Genomic DNA, 15,611 nt, shown 5'->3' on the forward strand with positions numbered 1-15,611 from the left:
ATTTTTCCTTCCGGACGTGGATAATGCCACATATGGGTGCTTTGCTCAACCGGTCCAAGCGGCCACCTTTGAAATCAAGCTTAGCACGATTCAACTCCTTAAGAATCGGTGCGCCTTCAATGGATTACCAAGTGAGGATCCGAATGAACATATAGCAAAGTTCTTGGGGGTGTTGAACACGTTCAACCTTCATAACATCACCGCCGATCAAATTAAGCTTCGAATGTTCCCGTTTTCATTAAGGGACAAGGCAAGTTTGTGGCTTCATTCGCTCCCTAATGCATCGATCCATAATTGGAGGGATCTCTCCTTCCTCAATAAGTATTATCCGATGGGGAGAACTGCAAAGTTGACAAAAGACATCATTGATTTTTATCAATATGAGGGGGAATCACTTTATGAGACTTGGGAGAGGTTCAAGGCTCTCCAAAGACATGTGCCTCATCACCGCCTCAAGCGGGAGCATGTGATCCAAATATTCTATGACGGTTTGAGTGAGACTACATGGGCTACAATCTATTCGGCATCCGAGGGCTCCTTGATGCAAAAGACCTATGATGAGGCGAATGAATTGATTGAGAGATTGGCTATGGTTAGTAGCAATTGGTCCTCGGAAAGAAGAAGGCCACCAGTTCAAAAAGCCTTGATGACACTTGACCAATCAAAAGAGTATGAGGCCATGAAGGCTATGAATGCATCTTTGCAAAGTCAAGTAGATGCCTTGAAGAAGCAAGTGACCCCTCGGAATGCTCCGGTGGCATGATAAACCATAATGAAATGGTTTTGAAACTAAAATGCAATAATCAAAGAGAAAATTATGTGCATGTTTTAAATGGTAATTTTTATAAGAACGTTTTAAACTGCGATTTTAAAATGTTCGAAAATGATTTGAATTCCGCGAAAATTTTTAAGTGATTTTTAATGTATTTTTAAGGCTTGCTATGGGTTTCGGAGCAACCACTCCAATTCCCTAGCGCCAGTCTCGACGCCGAGAATCGTGTCGTGACAAAGGTGGTATCAGAGCAATGATCTAAAAATGGTTTCATTGCCTAAGAAAGGAGTAATGAAAGGTGGTATCATTTCCACTGACTGAGTGATAGTCGAAAAGTGGTTACTGAAAAAAAAAGTGGTATCATTGCTAAAATACCGTATGGAAAGTGTACCTAGGAAATTGATATAGATTCTACTGCAACATCTAGGTTTCCTGTCATGTCATTTGTTAAGTCATTATTTATTTTTTAAATATTCTCAGCTTTGCTCTAAGAATGAGTCTGTATGCTTGTTAGGAGTAAGTAGAGTCTAATTTATATGATTAGAACGTTAGATAAGATTTTTATTAGACAGCATGTTTTGATCAGGATGGCTGATCAGCATGATGAAAACGTTCAAGAGGAGAACGCTCATGATAAGGAGTCCGTTCATAACGATGTGATGCCTGATGTGAGTCAAGGTCGTGGTCGTGGACGTGGAGGACGTCGTGGTAGAGGCCGTGGGCCAAATTTTAACATTTCGGGCTTTGATTTCGAACAATATTTAGCTGGCATAGCGGCTATGCAAACAAATCAAGCGGAAGTGCAAAACATGCACATAGAGCAGTTTGATTACCAATAGCAGCGAGTTGGTGCTAACGTTGATCGTGATCTCGTTATGGCTTACATGAGGCTCAAGCCCATGAAGTTTGATGGATCAAACGATGCGTTAGATTTCTTAGAGGAAGTAGAAATGAATGTTAGACGTCTTAATGCTAGTGAAAGACAATCTATACTGATGGTGGAGATGTCAGTAAAAGGATCTGCGAAGGATTGGTTTCAAAGGCATATTCAACCAAGTATGGGAGAGATGACTTGGAATAATTTTGTCACTCGATTTAAGGATTTCTTTCTGCCGTTTTCAGTAATGGAGAATTATCGAGAGAAACTGTTGAATTTGAATAAGATAGGAAAGACGGTGCAGGAGTATGTGACGGAGTTCACAAGATTGAGTCGATTCACACCTGATCTGATGTTGGATCGAGATAGGGTGAGTTCAAGGTTCATTAAGGGGCTAGGACCCGACTTTATTGGATTACTATCTAATGTTAAGAAGGATTTGGTGCAAATCATCGATAGTGCACGTCAAATGGAAAGTACTTTGATCCAATTTGGAAAGATCACTGTTTCTGGTGAGCAAGTGAATGTGAGAGAAGGAACTGCTAGTTCTAATACGAATAGGTTCATTGGACCATATCGTAAAGGATTCAAGAAAGGAAAGAAAGATAGGAGATTCAGTACGCCTGGATCAAGTTCTAGTTGACGAAGTTCAGGAGGATCAGTACCACTATGTAATACTTGTGGAAAGAAGAATTTTGGGGTATGCTATACGACAAGAGGATGTTACACGTGTGGACAGCAAGGTCATTTCTCAAGAGAATGTCCTATGTCTGGACCACAAGGTTCAAGTGCTAGTGTTGTTCAACCAGTGTTTCAACAACCTAGACATGTATATCCTGCAGTGTCTGGGCAGGCACAGAACCAGAATGTGTTTAATGGACAACGTGGAAGAGGATATGGTTTTGGTAATCCTGGTGGAGGAAGGACCACAGGCGGACGAGGATCTGGAGCGACTACTAGCGGAGGGCAGGCTAGAGTTTTTGCGATCAATCCTCAGGAGGTGAATGCGTAGAATGCGGTAGTGCAAGGTATATTTTCAATATCTTCGCATGATGCATCAATTTTATTTAATCCCAGTGCTACGCATTCATTTGTATCGTCGAGTTTTGCATTAAAATTAGGAATTCAGCCTGTGTTTTTGCAAAACCCATTGTTAGTAGCTACACCTGTAGGCGAAAGCATAGACGTTACTGTAGTTTATCTGTCGTGTCCTGTGTTAATTGGGGAGCGAGAATTGCTTGTGGATTTGTTGTTGCTTAATGTTTTAGAGTTCGACGTCATCCTAGAAATGGATTGGCTGTCGCGACATTATGCGAATGTGGATTGTAGAGAGAAGATAATGATGTTCCATGCACCTGGAACTGAACTTATCTCTATTCGGGGAGAGAAGTTGGAAACCCCAAAGAGTATAGTCTCGACTTTGAAAGAGACAAAGATGTTGAGTAAAGGATGTCAAGGATTTTTAGCTCTGGTACGAGATGTTCATAAGGAAGTTGGAAGTGTGAATGATGTACCAGTAGTGTCGGAGTATTCTGATGTGTTTCCAGAAGAGCTACCTGGATTACCACCAGATTGAGAGACTGAATTCTGTATTGATCTAGTTCCTGGTACAAGTCCAATATCGATACCTCCGTATCGTATGGAACCATCAGAACTGAAGGAGTTGAAAGATCAATTAGAAGAATTGATTGATCGTAGATTTATACGACCAAGTGTCTCACCTTGGGGAGCACCTGTGTTGTTTGTAAAGAAGAAGGATGGATCTATGAGGCTCTGTATAGGTTACAAACAATTCAATAAGGTCACAATCAAGAATAAGTATCCTTTACCCAGAATTGATAATTTATTCGATCAATTGCAAAGAGCGAGGTACTTTTTGAAGATTGATCTGAGGTCTGGTTATCATCAGTTGAAGATCAGAAATGATGATATTCCGAAGACTGCATTTAGAACAAGATACGGTCATTATGAATTTTTGGTGATGTCATTTGGATTGACAAATGCACCAGCGGCTTTCATGGATTTGATGAAACGGATTTTTAAACGTTTCCAGATAAATTCGTGATATTGTTCATAGATGATATCTTGATTTATTCGCACACAGAGGAGGAACATGCGCAACACTTAAGGATTGTGTTACAAACTTTGAGAGATTATCAGCTTTATGCCAAATTCTCGAAGTGTGAATTTTGGTTGAAAGAAGTAGCATTTTTGGGACATGTTGTATCTCAAAGTGGGATTAAGGTGGATCCTAAAAAGATTGAAGCTGTGATGAATTGGAAAAGGCCAAGTTCAGTGACAGAAATTCGTAGTTTCTTGGGTTTAGCTGGTTATTATAGACGGTTTGTGCAAGACTTTTCTAAGTTGTCTGCACCATTAACTAAGCTGACTCAGAAGAACGCGAAGTTCATTTGGACTAATCAATGTGAAGTGAGTTTCCAGAAGCTGAAGGAGTGTTTGACAACAGCTCCAGTTCTGGCATTACCAGAAGGTAGTGATGGACTTACAGTCCATTGTGATGCTTCTAGGATCGGGTTAGGATGTGTACTAATGCAACATGGACGAGTTGTAGCTTATGCTTCTCGCCAGTTGAAAAAGCATGAAGTTAATTATCCAACCCATGATCTAGAATTAGCAGCGGTGATATTCGCATTAAAGATTTGGAGACATTACTTATATGGAGCAAAATGCGAAATATTCACTGATCACAAGAGTCTGAAATACATATTTGAACAACGAGAGTTGAATTTCAGGCAGAGAAGGTGGATGGAATTGCTAAAGGATTATGACTGTACGATACAGTATCATCCTGGCAAAGCTAACGTAGTAGCTGATGCGTTGAGCAGAAAATCAGCAGGAAGTTCAGCTCATGTACTTTAGTTGAGAAGAGATCAATGATTAGAGAGGTGCATTCGTTGTTTGATCAAGGAGTTCAATTAGAGGTTTCGTATTTGGGGAGTTTGCTAGCTCAAATGACGATTAAACCTAAATTGAATGATCAGATTAAGGAACTTCAGACAACGGATCCTCAACTAAAGCATGTTATGGAAGAGGTTCAAAAAGGAGTGTACTCAGAGTTCAATACGAAGTACAATTTGAAAGGTGGTATTCTGAAATTTGGTACAAGGGTGTGCGTACCAAATGTAGAGGAATTGAAACAGAGAATTATGATAGAGGCACATGGATCTAAGTATAGTATTCATCCTGGTTCTACCAAGATGTATCACGATGTTAAGCAGATGTATTGGTGGAATGGTATGAAAAGAGATATAGCAGAATTTGTTGCGAAGTGTCCGATATGCCAACAAGCGAAGTTGGAACATCAGAGACCATATGGATTTTTGCAACAATTACCAATACCAGAATGGAAATGGGAAAGAATAACCATGGATTTTGTCGTTGGATTGCCTAAGTCGCAACATGGTTTTGATTCGATATGGGTTATCGTTGATCGAATGACAAAGTCAGCTCATTTCATTCCGATCAAGGTTACCTATACAGCAGCGAAATTGGCATAGATTTATATTGACAAAGTAGTCAGTTTACATGGAGTTCCTGTGTCAATTGTGTCAGATCGAGGATCAGTTTTTACATCCCGATTTTGGCAAAGTCTGCAAGAGGCTTTAGGAACGCGTTTAGATTTCAGTACGGCGTTTCATCCCCAAACGGATGGACAGTCTGAAAGGACCATCCAGACTTTGGAGGATATGTTAAGAATGTGTGTTTTAGATTTCGGAGGCCATTGGGATGAGTATCTACCGTTAGTAGAGTTTTCATATAACAATAGTTATCATTCCAGTATCGAAATGGCACCGTATGAGGCGTTGTATGGACATAAGTGTAGATCTCCAATCTGTTGGGAGGAAGTTGGAGAAAGAAAGTTGACAGGAGCTGAAATAGTACAGATTACGTATGAGAAAGTGTCGTTGATTAAGCAACGTTTAAAAACTGCATTTAGTCGGCAAAAGAGCTATGCTGATGTGAGGAGAAAGGATATAGAATTTCAAGTCGGAGATTTTGTGTTTCTTAAAATATCACCTATGAAATGTGTAATCCGATTTGGAAATGTAATAACCCGAAAATTTAAGAATTTAAAATATAGCCACGTGTCTAATATTTCATTAGACGGGAGTAGGTAAATTAAATTTAAAAATAAATTTAATTTACAAGTATCCCTACATTTTAATATAGCTATAGGATTGCAAATTTAAATTTTTAGAATTTAAATTTGAATAGTTATATAGTTAACGGAGAGAACATGGATTTATGAATTGGGTGCAGAATAATTCATAAGTCCCTAGTGAATATTTTTGGTGCTAATATTCGCGAAATATTTTAAAAAGGTTATCGTGAAAATTTGATAAAATTTGGAAGACGAAATTTTATCAAGCGCAGTCAATGCGGGCTTAATAAATCGAAAATGATTTATTAAGAATAAAATATAAGTCGGATGGGAATAAAAATAATATTTTTATTCTTTCTATATTTTATTAGATTTTTGGTAAAATTTTCATGAAATTTGGAAATCGTTTCCGTTTAGGCTACGAACGACTAGTTTAGAAGTTGGTTTAAAGTGCATGATTGAGCTAGTACTAAAGCGCACTTTAGTCAATACTATTTAAACATCATTAGGTTATCAAATAAAGGCTCAGAGGCCTATTTTCATTTCCTTTGAAAGGAAATAAGGAGCAGAAGCTCTGAAGTGCGGCGGCAATTAGGTTTCGAATTGATTTCGTCCGTTTCTCGATTCAAACTTCATTTCTTCGACGATTACTCAAGTAATCGAGGTATTATATCCGTATTAAACGTTTATTTCGATTTATTTCGAATATAAACTCGTTTATAAATGGTTACCGTATCGAATTATCGTTTTAAACGTCTGTATTGATTTTGAATTGTGTATACGTGATTGTGGATGTTAGAATAGCGTTTTTGAACGTTTAAGCAGGACGGGAGGTCCCGGAATTTAAATTCTGGGGCTGTGCGGAAGCACAGCCCACTGTGCGGCCGCACAGTGAGCTGCGCGGCCGCACAGTGTGCGGGCGCACACTGTGCTGCGCGGCCGCACAGTGTGCGGGCGCACACTGTGCGATAGTGTGCGGGCGCACAGCTGTCCCGACGAGCAGTCGGGGTTTGATTTTTTTTTCGGTTTTCGGGGGACTTTCCGGGGCGATTCCGACGTGCTTTCGCCTAATAACCTGAGGTGTTTTCCAACCGAACCTAAAATATTTTTAATAAATGTTTTTAATCAAAGTTATATATTTTAAAATGATAACTTGTGTTAGAAGAAAGTGAAAAGGTTATTATAACCTAAACCTAAAGACTTTTAAAAGGAGATTTTAAAAGTAAGGTTAAACGTTTATAATGAACTTTAAAAGAGTTAAAGTCAACGTTTAAACGGTTTTAAATATTTAGCAATCTGTTTGGCTAAATACTTAGTATATGACCGAGAATTGTTTTGACAATTAGGTCTATACTATAAATGGTTTTCTTTAGGTATTGCGATACCTAAAATAACTTCCAGAGAGAAGTTAGAACGTTTTCTCAAAACGAGAATTTATAATATGGTTTTAAAAGAAAACAGACCAGAAGTGTTACGTTTTTAAATGATTATATGTTTGACCTAGATATGGGTTTAAGGACCTAGAAGTTTTATTGGAAACATATATTGATGTGTTTTATCATGTTTGCTTTGTGTGTTTAGTCCGACCAGCTAGCGAGCAGTCTGGCCACAACCACAGGATTAAGTTCCAGACCTAGCGGTGTTTGTGAGTTTATTTGTTTACTTTTGAATATTAGTATTCAATTGTTTTTAAATTCACAAATCGCACTAAGTATGAAACTTAGCCAAGGAAGATTCACTGAAACGAGCTATCTATTGGGAAACAATAGGACTGTGTGATCACCAGTGTTAATGAACTAGATGAGAGGTAAATATTATAAGCATACATATTGAGATTAGGTTTAAAGCCAGATGCTTGCTAAGCGGCTTAAACCTATTGGGTAGTCCTGAGGTGGCAGTGATTTAAGTTTCGGCCCAGCAACCCTATACAGAGATAAGATGGCTGTGATACATATGTATACAACTCATCCTGTATTAAACAAGAGTTGTGCATATGCATTATATATATGATAGCATTATAACGTAATCAGGACTAGGGTTTCATTTGGATCGAGGACTGGTAATATTTTTATATATCGATATTTTGTCTATATGCGATTTTGGTATTTAATTGTAAACCTATCTACTCACTCAGAAATATTTATATTTCTGACCCCGTTGTTGTTTATCATTTTCAGGTACCTAGCTACCGGGTCTGGTCGAGCTTCCACCCTTTTTCCATCAGGGAAGCTTATTCTGTTGATATGTAAAATACACTTTAAACTCTTAGATGCTGCAATAGTGTATATAGGTTTGTTATGCCTGTGGCCACGTCATGGTTCCTCTGTCTATATACTCTGATAAGAACCTGACTTTGTCTAGCTCTAATAAGTGGCTGCTTAATAGGCATATGGTGTTTTATGGTGTCCCCTACGGGTGGGCCAAGCTTAGTGTCGTTGGTCTGCAAAGACACTGTGTGTAGTTTTAGCTGGCCTTACGTTTGTGTGCCTGTTGTGCATGTTTTTAATATGTTTGATATAACATTTTGAAAAAGGAAAGTGTTCAATATATTTCATTAAACATATTGTTCGGGTGCGCGGTTTGAGACAGGGCTGCCTGCAAGGCAAGGCACGTGAGCTAAGTCCCTGTACCACCGCACCGGTTTTCAGAAATGCACGTGGGTCAGAATAACTAGGGTTATTCAACCAGCATTTCTGAAAACGCGATTTCGCTTATATAAATATTTTCAGAATGTGTTTTCCACGTTAAACGGAAAAATGTTTTAACGGTGTTTTCTGAAAACGGGTCGTACGCGAGGTACGATCTAGATTTATATTTGCGAAAAATTTGTAGAGGTTTTAGGCTTGCTACGGGTTTCGGAACAACCATTCTCATTTCCTAGCGTCGGTCTCGGCTCGAGTTTCGAGGGGGAAATCGGGTCGTGACAGGAAAGAAAGGAAAGCTAGCGCCGAGATATGTAGGGCCATATGAGATTATTGAACGAATAGGAACAGTAGCTTATAAGTTAGCATTACCGTCTGAGATGTCGCAAGTACATCCAGTGTTTCACGTGTCGATGCTTAGGAAGTATATTCCTGACCCTGATCGACTTATTCAACCTCAAGAGGTTGAGATAGACAAGGAGCTATTTTATAAGGAGGAACCCATAGAAATTGTGGATACCCAGATTAGGAAACTCCGTAGTAAGGAGATACCTATGGTAAAAGTGCTCTGGAGGAGCCGTACAATTGAGAAATGTACGTGGGAAACATAGGCGGATATGCGGAAACGATATCCTCACTTGTTTGCTCAAGGTAATAATTTGTTTTGAAATTCGAGGACGAATTTCTTATGAGGGGTGAATGTAATACCCCGTAGAATTATTAGTGTTTATTTTCGCGCGTGTCCAATTTTAGTTAATTAAGACCTTGAAAATAGTTGATAAATTCATCTCATGAATTTATAGGGGTGAAAATGTGAATTGGAGTGTGTTTTGCCTTAAGTTCAATTTCTGGCAATTTTACGTGTTAAAAGTGAATTTTGCGATTTTTCACTAAAAACCGTCAAAATAATTATTTTAAATATTTTTAAAGGCCCAAAAATATTTTAATTCAGCCCATATGATATGATTTAATATTTTTGAATATTTGAGAAACTTGAGTTTATTTTGCCCCTAGAGTTCGATTTATTTACAAGAATGCCATAATGGCAAACTTGTAAATAATTGAAACACCAAACTCATATCTAGATATTTCTCTAGACAAGCTTGGTGCCCATGCAACTCAATCTTCTTCTTCATTTTATGTGGGTGCCGAATACACCATAGTTCCAAACAAAAAAATTTACACTTTGATTTTCTTACAAAATTTTCTTAACAAAAGTTGTCGGGAAACTTGCGTAGATTGTTAATCTATATTTGCATGTTGAATCAAGGTGAATTTTAAAGCTCAAATATTAGTTTTTGTTTTCTGATGTTGATGAATCTTAGAAACATGCTTAGGATGGTTTAAAAATGGTTTTTAATGGTTGATTAACTAGTTTTGATTGTTGTTTTGATGGGTTTCGGTTTTAAATAGATTTTTACGTGAAATTAAATTATTTATTTTAATTTCTGGGCTGATCTATATGATGAGATTAATATATGCTTTAAAGTGTGATTTTTGTGGATTAAAAATGTTAATTAGTTCGGGTATTAATTTAATGATACAAGTTTTGATTTTTAATAAGTTTAAAGCTTAAAAATCGCTTAAAAGGGGTAAATAAATGGATTTTAAATTTCTGAAAATAAATTGGTTTATGTTTGAGTTAAATGTTGAGTTGATGTTGATTAAATGTTTAATGGTGAATTTTTAATGATTTGTTAATCGGGTTTAATTTTTGATAATTGTTTATTCGGTTAAAATTGTTTAAAAAGGGTATTTTTGTCATTTTTAATTTCTGAGCAGAAATTATTTATGAAAAATTTATGAAATTAATATGATGATTATTTATGGAATTTAATTGATTTAATTGAAGTGTTTTGACGGATTAATAATCGGTTTTGATTATTAATGGTTATTTTGTTTTAATTGTTAAAATAATGGAAAATAATTATTTTAAAAATTATGGGCTGCTGTTTTTACAAGATGAAAATTAAAAACTTATTTGAAATTAATTTTGGTGAATTTCGGTGTTAAAATGGCTTAAATGGATTTTTAAGCGTTTTTAGTGTTTTTGAGTTTTCCGGCCAAAACCACCGGAATATGGTGAACGGAAAATGAGCAGAGGGGATAGAGCAAGGTGGCTCAGCCCGAAGCTCAGTTGGCAGCAGTTAGTGCCAAAATGATTTTGGCAGAAAATAAGGGGGGCCCGAGCCCCGGGTAATATTTTCGGAAAAATATTTTTGGATATTTTTGAATTGTGGTATATTTATAGAGATTTTCTAAAGGTGTATTTTAGAAAATGGTGTGAATTGAATATGTGTTAGAATTATATGGAGTTATAATTCTATATTTATTTATTGAATTAAATAAACTATGTGGATAGAGTGTATCGTGTAGAAATACGATGACGCGGAAAGAGATAGTCGGAATCAAATTTGGTTATGTGATTATGTGGTTTATTTGGTTGAGTCGGTCTAAAGTTTATCCTAGAATTTAGAGTTAATACATTTATTAATGTTTAATATCTAAATTAGACCCAGCGAATTTTGTCGCGGAAACCGGCGAGCGAAGTTTTTGATATTTCGACGGGTGATATTTTTATATTTGGAATAAGCGAGTACTGTGAGTGTGTTTATAACTTATACTGCTAAATATTAGTATTAAAAATATTGCGAACTGCTTTACATGATTTGCAAATGCTTTATTTTATTTTAAATTTAAATCGCATGAACTATTATACATAGTTTTGAAACCGATTTAGATTCATTGTAACATGCTTACTATTGGGCGGCAATAGTGCTGTGTGATCACCGGTATTGCATTTAGAATGTGTTTGCATAAAAATGGTATGTGGAAATCCGGACGACGGTCTGTAAGTCTGAGACGACGGTCCAGATATATGGAAACAGATCTTCAGAGGCAACGGAATATAGACGACCAAAGGCAGGTAGAGAAACTGCCGAGATCTGAGAGGTTAAATCTTTTATTAAAAAAAGTGAAATTGGCGACAGTATTTATGTACTGCCGAAATCCGTTGTATTGTAAGAAGAGTCTGGGACTTTCAAATACGTAAAATTAGAATAATCGGATTTGACTGGCTAAAAGTACAAAAAGAGAAAATAAATACGGCCAGAAGAAAATAAAAGGTTAACCCGAATGGAATGGAAAAATTGGAATATTTATGTTTCCTGTTCTGAAAGAATATAGGAACATGAATCATGATTTAGGATTTCATATGAATCGGTAATCTGGAATGCATTGCTTTCATATTAATGTTTATTAGTACATGTTGTACGCATTCACTCAGTTTTTATAACTGACCCCGTTGAATTTATAATTTTTACAGGCGAGTAGTTTGAGGTGTGGATTTCCAATTTCTTGTTCCGGAAATCCCTGGCTTGAATAAAGTGAGAATGACTTTTCCTTTATGTGTCTAGAGTTGCAGTAGCTAGAATAATGAACGATGATACCTTAGTAGTCGTAGGACTTGTTTATGCTTTATATTTTATCATAACGCTTAAACTCTGATAATATGTAATATGTGAATGTTGTGCGAAAGTCTGAGCGACTGAACGAGTATAAAATGTGATGAACGCATCTGCATAATGAAATGTAGTTAAGTCCATAATGAAATGGTCTGCATAGTGAAATGCAGTTATTATCATAGTAAGGTGGTATGCATAATAAGATGCATGATAAACCATAATGAAATGGTTTTGAAACTAAAATGCAATAATCAAAGAGAAAATTATGTGCATGTTTTAAATGGTAATTTTTATAAGAACGTTTAAATCCGATCGCACCGTTGAACTCAGAATAGCTATAAATAGGGGGTTAGGAAAAATTTCGAAACAAGACTCGAAAGTGTAGTCGGCGCGTATAATACACGCGCCGCGCGCGCGACTAGAACTAACTGCATAGGCAGTCAGTTAAGAGAGCAGCCCCACGCGCAATGGGGGCGCATGCAAGGCCTTTCGGGGGTCGAAAAAATTCCGAAACACCACTGAAAAAATTTAAATTTAATTTCTGAATTTTTCATATATTATTTATATTTTTTTAAAGTATGTATTATTTAATTTGTATTTATTATTGAATATAAGTTAAAATTCAAAATAAATTATTTTTGATAGAAATTAAATATAGAAAATATTTAATATATTTCAAAAAATATTTTTAAATAATGTTGAATTTCAGTGGGAGAAAAATATTTTTCTACCTATGTGTTTTGAATTTTTTTATAATCATTTAATTGATTAAATGCAATTTTTTTTTAGAATTTTCAACTGAAAATTTTATAAAAATTGTATGTAAGTGTTAGAAAATTATTTAATTTAATTTTCTAAACTTAATTTATACCGCCCATAGTATTACATCTTGATTTTTGGTGAATATTCTTGAGTTATGGTATGTTTAAATGTTTGATAAATATTTCATGATCATTTAATATTATGGATTATTATAATTATTCCAATAAATATATTATGAGATGGGCATTCTATGATGGTAGAATTTTGTTATTCTCATCAAAGAATTAAATGGCGCAAATTTAAATTAAGTTGAAGAAAATTTAACATTTGAATGATGAATTTGATTGGTAACATAGTGAACTTTTGTAATTGTAATTGCGACTAGATTAATATGATGATGATGTGTATGATTACATAATAAATTAATTTTTGCATTAAATATGTCTCTTTGTAGTTATTATTGAATTGAAATGGCTTCGAAAAATATCATAGCGGAACTTAATAAGGGTGAAAAACTCAATGGGGACAACTATAACATATGGCATCTGAAAATGTATTAATTGCTTGAGGAGCAAGAAGCTCTTGATGTTGTTAATAATGTAATGGATGAACCAATAGCAGATGAGGGAAATGTCAATGATGCGCAATTTAAGCGCGACATGGCTACATACACTATTTGGAAGAAAAAGGATTCAACTGCAAGAGGAATTCTTATCAGTTCCATGAATGATGATTTGGTGTATGAGTATCATCAGTATTGTACTGCTAATGCCATGTGGGTCGCTTTGTGCGAAAGGTTTGGAGGAACTATTGTCTCCAGACTTAGGCATCTGACTATCAAATTCGACAATTATAAGAAAATCCCTAACAAGACTATGAAACAATTGAAGGATATGTCGAATAAGATTATGGAGATAAAATTATATAGACATAACCCCATAGATGAACATTAAGTAGTCGTTCAATCTTTGCCCAACAATTGTGAGCACATGAAAATGAACATGACTCACAATAAGAATATTAAGACTTTTAATGACATTACACGCCACTTGGAACTTGAGGATGAGCGCCTTAAGGCTACTAAACCTGATATTCAAGCATATGTTGCTGAATCTAATTTTAAACAAGGTGGTCATAAGCGTAAATGGTCCAAAAAGAGTTGGAAAATAAAGGCAAGATGGATGGAGCTGGACCGGAACCAAAAGGTGAAAACAAGCACTAAAAGCGTGGTGGAAAATGGGATAAGACTAAGCCGGCCTGTTACAATTGTTGAAACATGGATCACTATGCTTGCGAGTGCACTGAGCCTAAAAAAGTAAAGTCTTATCTTACTTCTTTTAAGAAAAGTTTTGTTTCTATTTTTGTTGTTGTTTTTAATACTTCCTTGTTAACCGAATCTCATCCTATGTGGATTGTAGAATCAGGAGCCACATACCAAGTAGCTAGAGACAGAAATGAATTTTCAGAATTTTTTCGAATTCTAAATGGTTCTTAAGAGATATATGTAGACAACAATGCAAGAGTTCAAGTTAGAGGAACTGCACATGCAAATTGTTTTTGTAAGAAGGCTAGATTCTATATCTACATGATGTCCTTTATGCTTTGGAGATTCGACGGAACTTGGTCTCCGTTATTGCTTTGTTAGGATTTGGTTTATTTTTCAAGATGTTTATGTTAAGACTTCTAGTGGTACTTTATATTATGGTTGTGGATTTTATGTGGATGTCTTTATAGTGTTAAACACTAAATGTTATTTGAATAATAGCAATGTTTGTTTTTCATTATTTTTTCAATCTATCAATCATGGTACGGTATGCTAGATTAGAACATATTGGAAAAGATAGAATGTATGGATTGACACGTGATGGTCTTTTCGGATCAAACACAAAATTCATTTCGCTCATTTGTGTTCTTATAGGAAATAACAACTAGAAAACCTTTTGAAAAGGGTAAATGAGTTTAATTTTCTTTTTGCAACTTATTCATTCGGATATTTATGGATCAATGAATGTTCAAGAAAGGCGTGGTGTTTCATGTTTCATTACCTTTATAGATGACTTCACTCGATATGTTTATGTCTATTTGATCTCCCATAAATTTGAAACATTAGATTGTTTTAAAAGCATTTAAATAAGGTCGAGGATCAATTAGATACAACAGTGGAATCCTTAAGGACTGATCGAGGTAAATAGTATCTATCAGACCAATTTAAATAATTATGTGAACCAAAAGGTATAATGAGGTAATTAATAACTCCTAGAACTTCACAACAAAATGGTGTTGTCGGTGTAGGAATAGAACTTTTTCTTGAAATGGTTAGGTGTATGATGGCTCAAGCTAATCTCCTAATTCATTTTTAGAGTGACATTGTTGATAGCAGCCTATATACTTAACTGTGTATCTTTAAAATCAATATCCTCAACACCTTATGAGTTATGGGCTAAAAGAAAACCCATTTTGAATGAGTTGCGTCCATGGGGATTTGTATCATACATTCTCGATTCTTCCCATAAATTTGGTAAATTATCACCAAAAAGGAAGAAATGTATCTTTATTTGGTACTCTAAAAACTCAAAAGGTGATATTTTTATTAGTAAGGATACTGATAGAAAGAAAACAGAAATTGAGTCCAAATATGTCATTTTTATTGAAGATATTTTTCCTACAAAGAAACATGTGGATAGAAATTATCATTTTTATGAGATTCACGAAGAGGGAGAAGTTGATTTTAATCAACCAATAGTTGAACTTCAAAGTGAGGTGCCTAATTCTATTTTTGATAGTGGGAGCACACAAGGGTTGCTTCACCCATCTCAATTGAGTGGGAGAGTTGAGGAATTTTAACCAAATTCAATTGGTGAAGACGATAGTTCTCACAAACGTAAAAGTATACGTTCAAAAAACTATGATTGTTACTCCTACTAATGATAATGAATCTAAAAACAATGAAAAAGACATTTTGAGTGTCTTG

General features: G+C 35.6%; 1 long non-coding RNA gene and 1 other non-coding gene across 2 annotated transcripts; one reads left to right on the forward strand and one right to left on the reverse strand.

The window, feature by feature from the left end:
* Positions 1–346: 346 nt before the first annotated feature.
* On the reverse strand, positions 347–453 carry LOC126675996 (small nucleolar RNA R71). Its single transcript, XR_007640174.1, has one exon. It is a non-coding gene; the product is annotated as a small nucleolar RNA R71 (small nucleolar RNA).
* A 10,608-nt stretch (positions 454–11,061) lies between these two features.
* LOC126675333 (uncharacterized) lies at positions 11,062–11,821 on the forward strand. Its single transcript, XR_008790248.1, has 2 exons — positions 11,062–11,340; positions 11,740–11,821. It is a non-coding gene; the product is annotated as an uncharacterized LOC126675333 (long non-coding RNA).
* Positions 11,822–15,611: the final 3,790 nt, after the last annotated feature.

The sequence above is a fragment of the Mercurialis annua genome, linkage group LG3, assembly GCF_937616625.2.
Source record: "Mercurialis annua linkage group LG3, ddMerAnnu1.2, whole genome shotgun sequence".
In the NCBI taxonomy this organism is placed as follows: Eukaryota; Viridiplantae; Streptophyta; class Magnoliopsida; order Malpighiales; family Euphorbiaceae; genus Mercurialis; species Mercurialis annua.